The sequence below is a fragment of the Arachis hypogaea genome, chromosome 11 (assembly GCF_003086295.3).
Source record: "Arachis hypogaea cultivar Tifrunner chromosome 11, arahy.Tifrunner.gnm2.J5K5, whole genome shotgun sequence".
In the NCBI taxonomy this organism is placed as follows: Eukaryota; Viridiplantae; Streptophyta; class Magnoliopsida; order Fabales; family Fabaceae; genus Arachis; species Arachis hypogaea.
Window position 1 is genome coordinate 11,070,215 of NC_092046.1, and position 17,676 is coordinate 11,087,890.

Here is a 17,676-nt window from a genome sequence, read left to right on the forward strand (position 1 = left end):
CCAAATAAGGAATCTATAAATCTAATCTAAAAATGAATAAAAGCCCCCGTCTTTAATTTTTTTTTTCCCTCTACATTGTCCTCTCCCCCTTAGTTTTTAATCCATTTATAAAAATCAGATTTATTCTTTGCCCAACCTATTTTTTGGACATTCAACCATTTTTCAAAACAAGTGTTTTTGTCTACTCACACTTTAGCTAGCCTATGTCACAGCCATTTTTTTGAAGTCAAAATTTCTTTAATGTTCCTGTGTAACACTCTACCATACTTAGTATTATGCTTAAGTCATAAGACTGAGATAGTAAGATATTACGACCTCTAAGAATAGTAATATATATATATATATAATAATAATAATAATAATAATAATAATAATAATAATAATAATAATAATAATAATAAAAGATATTTAACTAGTTGTCTTGAAAAACGGGTAAAACAAAATCGTAAAATAAAAAGCGCAACGCTCAGGAAAGGAATACTTGCATGCTAAGAAACCTAATAGGAACATGATAAAGATAAGCAAAAGAATAAAGGACAACCAAGGAAGCAGCATAACTAGCCCCTGACTCAGCCTGCGAAGCTAAGGCTGGCCGGAGGGTATATATATACATATAAACATACATAAGTGTTCTCAAAATATCCCAAAATACACTATAATATCAAAATAACTCCTATCTCTCCCTCAACCTCTAAGAGGAGCAGCATACATAAGTTACTTGGAGAGTAAGCTAAACACATATATACATATATACAGCCAGAAGCCAAAATACACCCAAGGACTATTTTGCTTTCTAGGATCCAGACGCCTAGCGAGGAGCCTCTCGACTTGCATCTGAAAAACAACAATACAATATGGAATGAGAACCGGAGGTTCTCAGCATGGTAAAAGTTCCACGCGTATAATAAATAAGGTCCTGAGAATGCCATAGGCAATCCTAGAACTTCGTTATACACTTATCCAACCTAATTACTAAACAAAAACCATAAACAGGGTATGTATTCTAAATCTACCTAACTTACTCAATTTCAATCCACACCTATCACCAAACCATTTCTCCATTTCCTCCATCCCTCCATCATCCATAATGCAACAGGAACAAACAACCAAACAAGTTCAAGCACAAGTAATGAACAGATAATACAAGTAGCAAATATACAAGTAGCAGGTGATATATATCAATTAGGCATTCCCAATTAAGGCATAGCAAATAAAGCACACATATGCATATGATGAATGTCTATCCTACTGGCCGTGAGCTCACGTGTCGGTTATTTTGCCAGAACCCGACACATCTGGTAGTTAACCCAGACATTGGTCTCTAAGTTGCGCATCTCCAGGAGGATCATAAACGAAAGAGAGTGTCTTTCCACATCGAAGGAGTGTGCCTTTCCACCTTCTCCTGGAGGATATACGAAGGAGAGTGCCTTTTCACATCGAATGAGTGTGCCTTTCCACCTTGCCACTAGAGAAGAATGTGGAGAAAACAATACGAAGGAGAGTGCCTTTCCACCTTCCCCACATCTGCATCACGACAAGAGAGGAAACTTCTGTCCTCAACTTGCCATATCGACCATTTCGGCCACACATAGTCATTCCCAAATCTCATCATTTATCATCATTATTTCCTTACATTCGTTCTTTATAGCCATAACAACATGTATTCATTTAGCTTTCACATCATTCTCTTATAATTCATCACGTTTACCTTTTCGGGTCCCGACCAAACTATTTATCAAACTCTTCTCAACCTCTTTAATATCGAATAATCTTAAAATCAACCCAACTCTAACATTAAATCAATTACATCACACGAAAATTAAACTTTAACTTTTTGAACCTATGACTATCACTAAGACATCCTCGACACTCTATTTTCTTTTCTATTTTTAATATAACAAATGAACTTGGAATTACGTAAACTTTATGTCTAGGCGTTCATCTTGAAATAAGCTTTCTAACAAACCAAAGATCAAAATTTTCTGATTTCTCTAGCCTCAGGAATAAAGAAAAAACTGTGACTGCTCTGCAGTGCATAAAACCAGAAAAACAGCAGCAGCATGTGATATTCAAAATTCAATATAAAATCCAAGTTAAATCCAACGACTTTAAAAATTTATGTAGTTAAACTTTACTCATCCAGGTTTCTTTCTCAATTGGTTCTGAGTTAATAACATTTTTATTGAAGAAGTTACATTACTTGGAAGTTAAGTAAAAATGAGTCAAAATCTGTTTTAGAAACCAACAAGCTTAGTACCTTTCAATTTGAATAACTTTTATTACAAAACTCCAATTAAGCTAAATTTTGGTTTGGAAATTCCTAGCTCATCTAGAAACAAGTGTGTCTTAGTTGCAACCCAATTGCTATTCAATTATAAGAGTTACAAGTATTGGAAGTTGGTGCATAGCTTGCTGAAATCTGTTTCTTTTCAGCTTTGACTACCAATATTCAAAAATTCACAACTCCCAATCCTCAACTCTTAAAATTCTGAAGTTTTAGAGCAATAAAGCAAGTTAATCAAATTTTATAAAAAAATTGGTTTCGCTCCAAAACTCAACTCGTAGAAGTCGCAGCAAGACAAACAAGTTGCTGCTCTGTTTGACCTTTACTGCTGCAGGATAGATTTAACAATCTAACTTTAAAAATTTGCCATAAATTATATATTTAACAAAAAGGTCCCAAATATTCTCAATTAAATTCCAATGCATATATACCCACTTAATCTACACCTAATACATATACATATTCCAATTTCAGTTTTTCCATAATAAATACAAGATTAAGCTAGGGTTAGGGTATCCTTACCATACCCATATGCTCAATAGCTTGAACCCATAAATTCCGGAAGCTAACTTGAACCTAGAACACAAGAATTAAACAATTTTTTAACTTAATCGTTCATGAATTTCTGAAATTAGGGGAAGCTGGATGAGAAGAAAATAATGAGTTACCTACCAAATTGTTCTATGGGTTTCGTAGAGCTCGTCGCGGTAAACGTGTAGTCACAAACGGTTCGTCAATCGGAGCTCCGGATCAAAAGTTATTGAGAGTTAAAGTTTGAGTGAGGGTTAGGGAGCTCTCTTTCTCCCCCAACTTGTTTGGCGTGTTGGATGTAGAATTGGGAAGTAGAGCTTCTGTCCCCTTTTTAAGTATGGGTCCGGTTGGACCCACAGGTCCGATTTGGATCCCGGTTCAATCGGTTCGGTCTTTTCGGTCCAATTTTGGGCCAAATTTTCGAAATTAGTATCAAAATTCTTGTTTCGACGAGCTCTATCCTATTTTGATATTGGTTTTACATTTTTAACTTTCCTAATTAAAATTTAAATTATTGACTAATTATTTACCAATTTTAGCGGGGTTTACATCCTGCAGTAAACCTCACAAATTTACCGCGCTCAACACTAAGTTCTTTTGAGTTTTGACAAAGTGTTAATGCACTCATGGGTAAGACTCGCCACTTGCCACATGTCAGCATGTCATCATTGGCCAGTTAAACATCAGCCACCTAAAATTAGGGCTGCACATGAATTGGATAATATCCACATATTCGCGATAATTATCCGTATCTAATCCACATTTTGCGGATATTATCCAATCCGCAAAGTCATCGGATCAGATCAGATCCAATCCGTATTCTGATAAGATCGGATAGCAAATATTGTGTTGATACCCGCGGATCTGCACCTTTAATTAGACTAAGCCTTGCTAACCAAATACCCTTAAGAGCTTTGAAATTACAACTCCTGCAATAAATGCCATAACAATATATCCAACACTACTATACATACTTTGACGCAAATTCTCCTTAGATTTTTCGAATTGAACTTTTAACCCAGTCAATCTTTTTCCAAACTCCTTCACTTTGTCATGAACAACATGAAAAGTACCTTTAAGTTGAACTTGGTTCTGCTTCAACCCACCAAAATCAAGACTCTTGATAGTGTCCTCATTAAAAGAAGAAACATACTCATCAAACCATGCAAAAAACTTGCAATGAACTGCTGAAATCTGTAAGATGTGAAAAACATTGTAAATATTAAATTAGATTCTGAGTGAAATAAAAAAAAGTACCTTGAAGTATAGGCAGCCAAAGAACAACCTCGCTGGATTTAACTCCGTTCCTGACATGAAGAGAATGGCATGAGTACCACAATTACATTTTGGGGCAACCCATTTCTTCTTCTTTCTCGATCCCATACTCGAACTAGAATTCATACTCCAGCTTTTAGACTCAACAACATCTCTTCCACCTCGTCGTTTGGAAGCGGACAAACGCTCACCACTTCACGCCATGGTCTTTTAGAGTTTAGAGACTAGTTATGCATGAGGAAGACCGTGTGAGTTTCAATTGACGAGGAGGATGACATATAAACCCTAATCCTTTGCAAAGCAGTGACGTTTTTGTTACAAAAATAGGGACAAATCGATCCACGTCCATCTTTCACTAGCTATCGTGGCACTTAACGGACAACTCATTGACACATCATCAACGTTAAGAGATATGTATGTCACTTCCGTTAATCCTTGACACTGGAGATGACGGAAGGACCGTCATGTCTCACAGTACGTTAGGACAGGGACCGAGTGGTCTCAATTTTTTGAACAAAGATCGCTTTGTCCTTCGGAGTAATAAATAGGGACCAGATTGAAACTTTACTCCTCATCTTTTTACTCTCTTTCTTTCTTGCTTTCACCACGTGCACAGCTTCAAAAGCTTTCTCACCAAGCTAAGTGATCACCGAGGTAGCTTCACGGCTGCCGCACTCTAATAATTAATAAAATTATGAAAGAATAAAAAAAAGAAAAGATGAAGAATTTTTATTGATTGTTGATTGATTGAATTATGAAGGTAAAATTGTATATATATATATATATATATATATATAGAGTATCGCCTACTAAAGATAAAAGTAAAGATAAGATAAGAAGATAACATAAAGATAAGATAAGATAATAAAGTCTAAAATTGTAACTAAATTTATATATTCTGTTGGGCTGAATTTTTGGGCCATGAGACTTCTTTATTGTTGTCATGGGTTAAGGTGAAAAACTGGTTTAATACACCTCCGCAAGTTGAAGGATGAAAGATGTCAAGAACACCAAGTTTATTGAGATTAAGATGGAAGGGTTGAGAAGACAAAGGCTTGGTGAAGATGTCAGCTAGCTGCCCAGAAGAAGAAATGGGGAGAAGTTTCATCACTCCAGCTTGAGCTTTTTGTCGAACCAAGTGACAATCAACCTCTAAATGTTTGGTCCGTTCATGAAAAACTGGGTTAGCATCAATATGAAGAGAACTCTGATTATCACAATATAAAACTGGTGGGCGGACAAGAGAGATGCATAAAAATTATAACACATTTAGTATCCATTGAAGTTCACAAGTTATGTTGGCAAGTACACGATATTCTGCTTCAGTGGATGAGAGGGTAACGGTGTTTTGTTTCTTGGTCTTCCAAGAGACTAAAGAACTGCCTAAGAAGATACAATAGCCTGTTAAAGACCGTCGAGTGTCAAGACATCCGGCCCAATCAGAGTCACTGAAATCGAGAAGCTAAATTTCTGATTCTCTTGAAAAAAAAGTCCTTTGTTGGGGCTAGTTTTCAGATATCGTAACACATGCTTGGCAGCTTGAAGAAGAGATTCAGTAGGAGATGCCATAAATTGACTTAATTGTTGAGTGGCATACATGATGTCTGGTCGAGTAGTGGTGAAATAGATAAGACACCCAACTAAACGGCGATATACAAAAGGGTCAGATATCAAGGAACTTTTGTCTTGATATATTCTTGTGGTACTTTCCATTGGAACAGAGGCAGGTTTAGGACCTAATAAACTAGAATCCTCCAAAAGATCAAGACAATATTTTCTCTAAGATAAGCAAATTCCCTTCCCTGATTGAGAAATCTTAATACCTAAAAAATATTTTAATGGACCTAAGTCTTTAATTCGAAAGTGTTAGTACAAAATAGATTTAATGGCAGCAAGTTCAGAAATGGAATTACCAGTGAGAACAATGTCGTCAACATAGACTAGAAGGATAGAAATTTGAGTACCAGTGAATTTAACAAATAGACTATAATCAGATAAGGTCTGCTGATATCCATGAGATAGCAAAAGATGAGAAAGTTTCTCATACCACATACGACTATCTTGTCGTAAACCATACAATGACTTCAGCAGCTTGCAGCATTGATTCGATCGAGGAGATGTAAATCCGGGTGGCAGAGTCATATAAACCTCCTCAGAAAGATCCCCATGTAAGAAAGCATTATTGACATCGAACTGATGTATGGGCCAATGATTCATAGAGGCCAATGCCAAAACTAATCTGATGGTGGCAGGCTTGACAATAGGGGAGAAGGTTTCCAAAAAATCAACACCTTCAGTCTGAGTGAACCATTTAGCCACAAGGCGTGCTTTATATCGATCAACTAAACCATCAGGCTTGCGTTTGATGCGATAGACCCATTTACAGCCAATCGGCTTAACGCCTGTAGGGCAATCAACAAGACGCCAAGTTTTGTTCAACTCAAGAGCATCTATCTCATCTTTCATAGCACTATGCCAATTAGAGTGTTGATTGGCGTCCTTAAAAGACTTTGACTCAACATCAGAATGTAGAGATAAAAGAAACTTATGATGAGAAGATGAAAGAGAAGAAAAAGACATAATTGAAGATAGAGGATAACGACACTTTGAGGGAGAGAGATTTGTGGAGGTGAGAGGGGAATTACACAAGTAATTAGAGAAATATGCTGGAGGTCAGTGAGGTCGGTCGGAATGACGAGGACGGGATTGCTCAGGTGACGAGGAAGGTGACATGGGATGAAGAGGTGATGGTGGGTTAGTGTCTATTGCGAAAAGAGGGGAGGTTGTATGACTTGAAATAGATTCAGGGGTCATGGGTTCAAGTTGGTTAGGACACGGCGGTGAGGAAGAAAGAGGGGTTGTTGGAGAAAAGAAAGAATTGGATGGAAGTGGGTCAATTGGTATGGGTGAGGATCCAATTGGAAGACTAATTGAATCTTGTTTTTGAGAATGCGTGTTTGGCAATGTTAGGCTAAGTGTATGGAATTGGACATTTTTTGTGACTAACGGCAAGATCATTTCATAAAAAATCACATTTCTAAAAATCTTAATTCTTTTATCTTCTAAAACATAAACAATGTATCCTTTAAAATCATGTTGAAAACCAATAAACACAGCCTTTTTGGCTCTTGGATCAAATTTTGATCTGTTTGCCATTAGGGTAGAAACAAAACATAAGCATCCAAAAATTTTAAGGTCATGATAATTTGGTGGATGATTAAATAAAATCTCAAATGGTGTTTTAAAATTAATTGCGGATGATGAAACTCTGTTAAGTAAATAAACAACATGTTTAACAGCATAAGACCAAAAAGATGTTGGTATATTAAATTGAAACATAAGAGCACTATATTCAAAATATGTTGATGATTGTGTTCTACCCTTCTATTTTGTTGAGGAGTTTCAACACAACTACGTTGATGACTAATGCCCTTTGAAGCATAAAAATCATGTAAAATAAATTCTGGTCCATTATCGGAACGAATATCTTTGACTTTAGAGTTGAATTGTGTTTCAACCAAAGAAATAAAATTTTTTACATGATTTTGCACTTCTCCTTTTGATTTTAATAAAATTACCCATGTAAAGTGACTAAAATCATCAACAATAGTAAAAAAAATATTTATGATTATGAATAGAATTTTGTCGAAACGGACCCCAAATATCAAAATGTAATAAATCAAAACTTGCATTGCCTTTGTTAAAATTTTGAGAAAATGAACGTTTCTTTTGCTTAGAAAGATGACAAACGTCACAAGCCTCATCATGATGCATAGGGATAAAAGAAAAATATTTATGTAAATGATTAAGTCTTTGTCCAAAAAAGTGTCCTAAATGAAAATGCTATATATTTGAAGGTATAATGGGTAGGAATTGGATGAAATTTATGGAATGTATAGTTGATGGATTTTTACTAAAATTGGGTTTAAGGACATATAATCCCTCTCTCATTCTGTCTAAATTAATCATCCCCAAATTGTTGCTCTGTAGAGTGCAAGAAGAAGATGAAGAAGTGGGTACACATTTGAGTGTTGAAGTAATTTTTGAGATGGAGATAATATTAAAGTTGAAATGAGGTAAATAAAGAACATCATGAAGAACTAAGGATGGTAAAAATTAAACAATGCCTTTATAAGAAACAGTAATTTGAGTACCATTTGATAAATGAACAATAATAGAAGAAATTTATGTGTAAGAAATGAACCAAGATAAATTTGATGCAATGTGATCTGTAGCACCAGAATCAATGATCCAAGTGTTTAAAAATAAATCTCGATTTGAAAAAATTGTTAACAATAGAAAAAGTATTGAAAGAATAAAGATAATGAGTTGTTGGACTTGACAAAAGCCCAAGTTGGTTTGAAGGACGAGTTTTTTTATTGGAAGAAATTGTCATGAAAAAAAAATTTTGGGCTGACGAGAGGCTCCTGATGAAGTTGCTGGTATGCCCTTTCTCCTTGACTTCGGATAGAGTAGAGAGGCCACTCAGCAATTCGAAGAAGATGCTTTGAGCTAAATTGGAAGGTTAATTATTCATAATAGGAGGGGAGGTTGAAGGGATTTTAAGATTTGAATTAGTTGGTTTATCTATGGATGTCAGCAAAGCTCAAAAGGAACTCTGATATCATAATAAAATTGTGAAAGAATAAGAAAAGAAAAGATGAAGAATTTTTATAGGAACTCTGATATCATAATAAAATTGTGAAAGAATAAGAAAAGAAAAGATGAAGAATTTTTATTGATTGTTGATTGATTGAATTATGAAGGTAAAACTATATATATATATATATATATATATATATATATATATATATATATATATATATAGAACATTGCCTACTAAAGATAAAAGTAAAGATAAGAAGATAACATAAAGATAAGATAAGATAATAAAAGCTAAAATTGTAATTGAATTTGTGGGTCGTGAAACTTCTTTATTGTTACCATGAGTTAAGGTGAAAGAATGGTTTAATAATAACAATACAACTAGGTATCCTTTAAAAATGGTACAATGTTCAGCCTTTTATTACAATAGTTTTAAAAAAAGTAAAACAAATGCATCTAAAAATTATGAATAGATATAATGTCTTTTTAAAATTAAATACACATTCAAAATACAAACTAAATAAAACTGAAATTTAAAAATTTAATTTTAATTTTAATTTTCTGTTTCAGATTTAATATTTTTAATTATTAATATATTACAATTTAAATACACATCCAAAAATCAAATTAATTAAAATTCAAAATTTTGATTTTAAAATTTTAAAATAAACCTTAAACCATCTAATTATTAACTAATACCATACAAAATCCTGAAGGAAGCAAAGCAGTCATATTCGCCGCACATCATAAACCCAGAGGCGCACGCCGTCCGTGGTTGGTCATCCTTTGCCGATGTTCATCCGCGCTACCTTCCTCCTCGACGCTCATCCTTGATGCCGCCTTCCTCCTCCTCGGCGCTCATCCACAACGCCGCATTCCTCTTCATCGGCGCTCATCTTCGTTGCCGCCTTCCTCCTCCTCGTCGCCGTTCGTCCGCATCAGTGTCGCCGTTTGTCCGCGTCGAAAACGTACCTAGGGTTTGAATGGGTCTCTATTCATAGAGTTTTTCTTTACGCATTCTCTGACACCATTACTTTTCTTATTATTCTGTATAAATTTCTTTTTTTTTAATTAAAAATCGAATAAAATTGCTTGAAGAGATTCTCATACATATTGCAATGTTAAATTATTTTTGCATGTGTAATTTTTGTATTTTGGAAGTGTTTACGTTTTTCATTGAGTTTTAGATGTGTTTACGTGAGTTTTAGTTGTGTGCAGGAAAATATTTTGTGAGTTTTACTGCTGCCTGGTTGTTCTATTCTCATACTTGTGTTGAGGATTTATTTGTTTTTATTGGTGATTTTTTGTTGAGGGTTTTTCCTTCAAATTTCAATCTTTAGCCAAAAAGTGATTAATCAACTTATCATCGATCATTTATTGATTTACATATTATACAGCTAATCATTCTCTTCTTATAAAATTTGAGTAGTTTTGAAATAGAATACCAATAATCAAATGCTCAATCATTGAGGCGTTATTCTTTTAAAAACTTTGATGATAACCGAGAGTTCTAGTGATTACTAACTTTGAATATGTAAGTCGTGTTTTCTTTAACTATCAGTTATTTGGTGATTTGGATTGTGTAAACGTATACTTTTGGATATGTAATATTATCAATTTTGGATATGTAATAGGTATAAATTTGAAGCATCGTCTTCAAGTTCTTAAGGTGGAGTTATTACTACGACTACTACTTAGGGAGGTAATTTATACAATGTAATTGGTTATTCTGTATAAGTGTTTTTGCTTATTTGTACAGTGTGTCCAACATAGTTTGAACGATGTTTATTGAATTTAGAAGCAGCTTAACGAGTTATAATAGACTGCCACTATTATATGCATGGATTTTAGCTAGGTTTGGAATTTTGCTTTCACTTGTTCAATTCGCTATGTTTCCCTGGAGCTAACTGGTTGTGTTTGGATTTTTTTTAATTGTGTTGTTAAATCTTCTTTATTTTTAATGACCCGTGTTTTGTGAAAACGGTTGCTGATTGTATCATTGTATGTTAATTATCATGCTTTTAGTGGAAGTACGGTCCTTTTTGTAAAATCCTGAAAATTAATAAATAATTAGCTAATAAATTAATTATTAATCTAAAAAATTAGAAAATAAAATTTTATAGTTTAATGATTTAGAGCTAATTAAAATAAGAATTTTGACAGTAACTCAAAGCACTAATACTCATGAGCTTCAGCTCATTTCCCTTCAGCCACACATTGAAACACGTTGGAAATTGAAGGGGGAAAGGGGGAAGAACACAAACCCTCACTCAATAATTCAACCTAACTTTTGATTTGGAGCTCTGATTGCCGCACCGTTTACGGCTACGCGACCGCAGTGTCGAGCTCTACAAAACTCAATTCTTGATTAGGTATGAAACTCACTTCTCATTTTCAGTTTCCTTCTCCCTAATTTCGAAACTCAATGTGAATGCATGTTAAATTTTGTATGATTTCGGTGTTTAGGTTCGAATTAGCTTGTGGATTTTGTCGGGTTTAGCTCCTTTGGGGTGTGAGCAAAGTAAGCTTCTTCAATATCTGGGTGTAATGTTGAGTAAGTGAATTCTATGTTAATTATAATGGTAATTATATTGTTAGATTGAAAATTGGTTGAGAAGTGGAATTAATTTAAGGATTTGAAAGTTTGAGATCGATTTTGGAAGCTAGGTTTGTTGGTGAGGGGCTGTGTTGATCAGTTTGTGGTGCGATAACGCTTAAGGTGTTCCAGGTTTATCGGAGAATCGGCCAAGGTATGGTTTCGGTTTCTCGTATCTAAAATGTAATGTGTTATGAAAACTTAGATTAGTTGACCGTATGATAAGATTGAATTATTTATGTTGTTGATGCTTGAAATTGGTAAATGGTAATGACGATGTTATTGGAATGTTGATGTTGTTGATGACTTGGGTTTTGGTTGGTATTTATGAGGCTTAGCTAATTAAGGGTGTTGTTAGTGAGTTAAAGCAACTTTTGTGGAGAATGATGGAGTGTATATGCATATTGTTGATGATTTTGTATAAAGATGCTTTGGAAATGAATTATTGTGTGAAAATGATTGAAATTGTGAAATTGGTGTAATATGGAGTAAAATGGTGCATTGAATAATGATTGGTTTTGGTTGATATGGTTATGGTAAGTTTTGAAAAGGTTGGAATAGAGGTGTTTTGAAAATTGAGGTTTAGTAATTTCAATGAAAACTTTGATTTTTGGACCAACTCTGACGAGTCATAACTCGAGTTCCAGACCCCTAAATTCTTTCAAACTTATGTCATATGAAGATTGGATCCGTGAAGTTTACGCCATTCGAAGAACGGATGAAAAATGTTTTAAAACGAGAAAGTTATGCGCATCAGAAGTTCGGTGTGCAAAACGGAAATTCTACAGCACTTATCATTTTTACCCATTCTGTAGAACTTGCATACGTGACACTGCACGCGATGCGACCAATCTTTTCGGTTTCGGAATGTCGCGTACGCGAGCAGGGAAAAATCCACCCACGTGTACGTGTGGCCCACGCGTACGCGTGACCCCTGAAATCAGCAAAGTGAATTTTGTGTTTTAAAATATAATTTTGAACCTCTAAACCTCCATTTTTTACTCTTTAAGACCCTTAATTGAGTTATAATGGTAATGAAGTAGGTTGAACTAGGAAGGGATAGTGACCTAGAGGTGAAGAGAGGTTTTGAAGTGGGGGATTTGAATTGAAAAGTGTGGATAAAGCGAGTAACTAAGTAACGAGGTATTTGCAATGTTGAATGTGAGTATGTTTGTAATTTTATCTCTCTGGTTGTAAGGGTGACAGGGCACAGATACCCTCTAATGGTGACAGGGCACAGATACCTTCTAATGGTGATAGGGCACAGATACCCTCTAATGGTGACAGGGCACGGCTTCCCTCTAATGGTATTAAGGCACAACAGAGAGACTGTGCCTGGGTTAGCTACCGGACACTTTGGTTGGCTTGATAATCGACAGATGAGACTCATCAACTATAGGACAGGTATGCATCATATGCATCTATGTGTTTGTTTGGTGTGTTTTGTTTGAAATGCCTAACTGATTGCATAAACTACTTGCTACCTGTTTATTTACTGTATCTGAATCCTAATTGTGATTTCCTTGCATGTAATAATTGTGTTTGAAACGAATAGTTCCAGTGGCGATTGGGAGGTTCGGAGGAGTTAGAAAGGGGAGTGTTAGACTAGAAAGAAGATCCTTAGTTAGTGGCCTAATTTACTTTTGGTTTAGTTATGTTTTATAAGTTTAATTCATATGTCGGAAGTTCTAGGATTACCTACGGCTTTTCCGGGACAATATATGTTAGATATGTGGGCACTGTTACCATGCTGAGAACCTCTGGTTCTCACCCCATACATATGTTGTGGTTTTCAGATGCAGGACGCGAGTCACCTCGCTAAGGCATGCTGGAAGCTTCTAATAGCGGAGATCTTTGTCTTTGGGGCTTTATTTTGGATATATGTATATATATAGATACTTTTATCTCCACTGCTTATGTATTTGATGTATTAACTTCCTCTTAGAAGTTATTTTGGAGAAATAGGTTCTGTAAACCTTGTATTTTAGCATCTTTTGTGTTCTCTTATATATATATACTTATGTGCTCTGGCCAATTTATCTTCACGAGTCGAGTCATGAGCTTTGCTATTTGTATATTGGAACTCTTTTGTTGATATCCATATTAGCTTTCTCTTACCTTACTCCATTACGTTATCGCTTCATAGGTGTTGCGCTTTTCGTTTTTGACGCTTTATTTTTTTAACTTTTCTTCAAAGACTTCTAGATATAAATATTTTTCAACTATATATATATATATATATATATATATATATATATATATATATATATATATATATGTATATAATTTTATTTTTAGAGGTCGTAATACCTCACCACCTCTGTCTTATGACTTAAGCATAAGATTTTGTGTGGTAGGGTGTTACACTTTTACTACATTATTACTTGTGGAATGTTTAGGGTCCATAGTCTCCTATGATATATGAGTTTTGGATATATTGATGAAATAATTACCGTAGATTATTGTCATTCGAGATGTGTTTACGTTGTCCTCTTAATTCTGGAAGTGTTTCCGATCAAAACTTTATGTTTAATCTTATGATGTGAACACTGAACTTTGTCCTTTTTTCATGACTTTTGGATGTGTTAATGAAATACCCAAGAATCATTTTTAATAACTTTGGATGTGTAGTTGAGTGTAATTTTTTTCTTGTATACAATATGGACTAAATCCCCAAAGTCGTCATTGAGTGTAGTTGAGTGTAATTTTATTCAGTTACTCAAGTGTAAAAGACTAGGATGGAGTGACGCCAGTAAACAAATTGATTAAAGCAACAACATAATGATAATCTTGCGTTTTTTTTTTAAATAAAATGCTAGATGACACTGTTTTGCATAATGAGATTCTTGCTCTATTTATATTAATTTACTATTATTTTTAGGGGAATATTATATAACTTTTAGTGCTCTCTGATTTTTCTATTATCATACTTGTGTTGAAAGTTTGTTGGCTATTTTTTTTGGGGTTTTTTGCTGATTATCAATTATTTGGTGCGCAAAGCATGTGATTTAGGTTGTGTAAATAGATAATTTTGAATGTGTAATCTTATAAATTTAAATTTGTAATCTTATCATAGGTATATGAGTTTCAGATGTGTTGATGAAATAATTAGCGTGGATTATTATGATTCGGGATGTGTTTATGTTGTTTCCTCAATTCTACAAGTGTTTTCGGTCAAAACTTTATGTTTAACCTTATGATATGAATAATGTGCAGTCTAGAATCATAATGCCAATTAAAAAACATACTTTGGCTGGTCCAATGAAAGAAAAATAAGCAGCTAGTAAGGCTTCTGATGACAGACTTAATGAATCTAACGATAACAATATCAAAAAGAAAGTTTGATATATTAAAATGAATAAACACTAATGCTCAAATAAGTAATAAACATTTCAACTAATACTACAATAATATATGTTAGATATATTTTTCTTCATAAGATCTAAAAAACTTAACTTAATTATTGATTTTAATAATTTTTAAAACATTAATGTTCAAATAAGTAACGAAAAAATTCAACTAATAATAAAATAATAAATATTAGATGCATTTTATCGAATCAAATATCAAAAGATTAATTGTATTTTTAACGTTTATATTTAAATTCTAGAATTTATAATTTTGGATGTGTTTCAAAAATATTTTGTATATAACATCATACTATTAGATGTGTTATAATTAAAAAAAAAACAATTTTTATTAACATACCATCTATATCTTCTTACTTAAACTTTTGATTTTTTATGCATCTTTACTCAAACTAATTAAGTATAAATTACTTTATTTGTCACAACTCTATTATTAAAATCAAATAAGATCAACCTAGTTCTAATTAAATAAAAATAGATTATTATGTTTATTTTTAAATATAATTAAAGATGTTGATCATGATATTTTTTAACATACTAGGATAAAATAAAAAAAAAATAAAAAATAAATAATCATATAAACAATAGGACAAATAATAATAATAAGGGATAAGTATGATTTTGGTCCCCAACGTAGAGGCTGAAAATTTATTTCGTCCTCGACCTTTTTTTCGCTCTAAAATGGTCATCAAGGTTTCAGTTTATTTTAAAATCGTTATTTTTACCAAATTTATTTTTTTATTACCAAACTACCCCTCATTAAAAAAATTATAAAATAAAATAAATATAAAATAAATAAAAAAAGAAGAAAGAAAGGGATAGATACAGAGAAAGGGGAGTGGGGAGAGAAAGAAGGGGGGCGCGAGAAAAAGGGGGAGGGGGGAGGGGGGAGGGGGGAGGAAGGGGACCGCCGCACCACCGCACCGCCGCCCGCCGCCTTGCCGCCCTGCCGTACCGCCACCGCACCACCTTCTTCTTCTCTGCCGCACCGCACCGCACCACCGCACCACCACCTTCTTCTTCTTTTTCTTCTTCTTCTTCTTCTTCTCTACTGCACTGCACCGTAGTGACCGCACCTGGCACCACTACACCACCTTCTTCTTCCTCTTCTTCTGTGAACTAGATTTTTTGTGAAATTTTTGGATTTTTTGTGAAATTTGTTGTGAAATATTGTTGTTGCTGAAATTTGAATTTGGAGTATTGTTGTTGCTGAATTTGTTGATTATTGTTCAAAGTGCATATTGCTTGAATTTTCTGATGATGATTGTTAGAATATAATTAGGACAAATTAAGGAAATGCAGTAGCTAATAATTAAAGGGTATTAGAGCTCTAGATCCGAAAAGTCAAGAGTTTGATCCTTGGTGAATCCTAAAATCAGCTAAAGCTTTTGGGATGAGTGGTATCATAACATGGTATCGGAGCCATGGTATCCTCCTTGAAGAGGATAGGTTGTTTTCCTTGTGGTGAAATCACCGTAGTTTTTGCATTTTTTTTCTGTGCCATTTTTCTTTACCTTTTGTCACTCATTTGATGCTTTTTCACCTTACTGACTAGCCTATTCTCTCCGTCTTGTGTATTTTCGAGTCGAATGATCAAACACCAATGTCATTCGCTGTTTTCCTATTCTCATGAAGAAATCATATAGTTTTTGCTCTCTTTCGCCAATTTCGTCTGCATTCTCTCGTGGCAGTTCCGTCTGCGTTCCCTCGTGGCAGTTCCATCTGCGTTCTCTTATGGCAGTTCCATCTGCGTTCTCTTGTAGCAGTTCTGTTTGTGTTCTCTCGTGGCAGTTCCATCTGCTTTTTCTCGTGGCAGTTCCGTCTGCGTTTCGTTTCGTCTGTGTTTCCTTGTGGCAGTTCCGTCTGCGTTTCTTTCCAGCAGTTCCATCTGCACTTCCTTCAGATAGCGGCAGTTCCGTCGGTGCTTCCTTCAAACTAGCGGCAGTTCCACCTACGCTTCCTTCAGACAAGCGGCAATTCTGTCTGCGCTTCCTTCAGACAAGCGGCAATTCCTTCTGCGTTTCTTTCCGGCAATTCCGTCTGCACCTATTTTATCAGTTTATACAGTTTTTTTTTCTCTTTATTTCGTTGTTTTAAATAAGTTTCAAACTCAAGTTGTCACTTGAGTTTGAGGGGGGATGTTAGAATATAATTAGGATCAATTAGAATTATTTAGTATATCTGAATATTTATTATAGAATATTACGTCTTTATTATTACGATTCTCTTAGTCCCTATAAATACCCTTTTATATTGTATCATTCCACACAACTTGAGTAGACAACTTGAATACACTCAATAATACACAAATTCTTTCTCCAGTTTAGTCTCTTGTTTCTAACAATGATGATAATGATGACCATGATGATAATGGTGGTGGTGGTGGTGAGTTCTTGTTCAGCTTGGGCTTTTGGTTGATTTTGGGAAAAGTTCTGATGATGATGATGACAACCATGATCAGTGGCGGAGCTTAGTTCAGACAAGGGGGCCATGGCCCCCCAAACTTTTTATAAAAAATTTAGTAGTACTTTTTTAAAAGATAAAAAATAGTTCAATTGACTTAAATACTTTACTATGACTTAAAGTATCTAATAAGTTCAATAAACAACACTCTCTCTATCTTTAAGTTAAAATATAAAAAATTAGATCTTTTTTATTTATTTAATTTAATATTATTTTATATTTTACTATTTATTTAATTTTATTTTTTATATGATAAAAAATAATAGAATATTCAATAAGTATTAATATTATTGTATTTGTATAAATTGATAAAAAAATTCAATAAATATTATAAATTTTAATATTTGTCCTTCTAACTTCTTCTTTACATATTTTACAGGATATATATTCAAATTTTTATATAAAATAATAATAAAAATCAAAGAATTGATACATTTTTTAAGAGGAAGGCTAATATTTAAGAAGGAGAACATATAACTTTTACAATATCAACACATGTAGATAGTTCTTCTATTTTAATGAATCACGAATAAAGTGAGATATAACCTTCAAAA

The 17,676-nt window shown here is 33.9% G+C and overlaps 1 long non-coding RNA gene across 1 annotated transcript; it reads right to left on the reverse strand.

The window, feature by feature from the left end:
• Positions 1 to 545: 545 nt before the first annotated feature.
• On the reverse strand, positions 546 to 3,113 carry LOC140176491 (uncharacterized). Its single transcript, XR_011868096.1, has 3 exons — positions 2,957 to 3,113; positions 2,807 to 2,860; positions 546 to 834 (listed from the first exon to the last, which is right to left on the reverse strand). It is a non-coding gene; the product is annotated as an uncharacterized lncRNA (long non-coding RNA).
• Between the last annotated feature and the right edge of the window lie 14,563 nt (positions 3,114 to 17,676).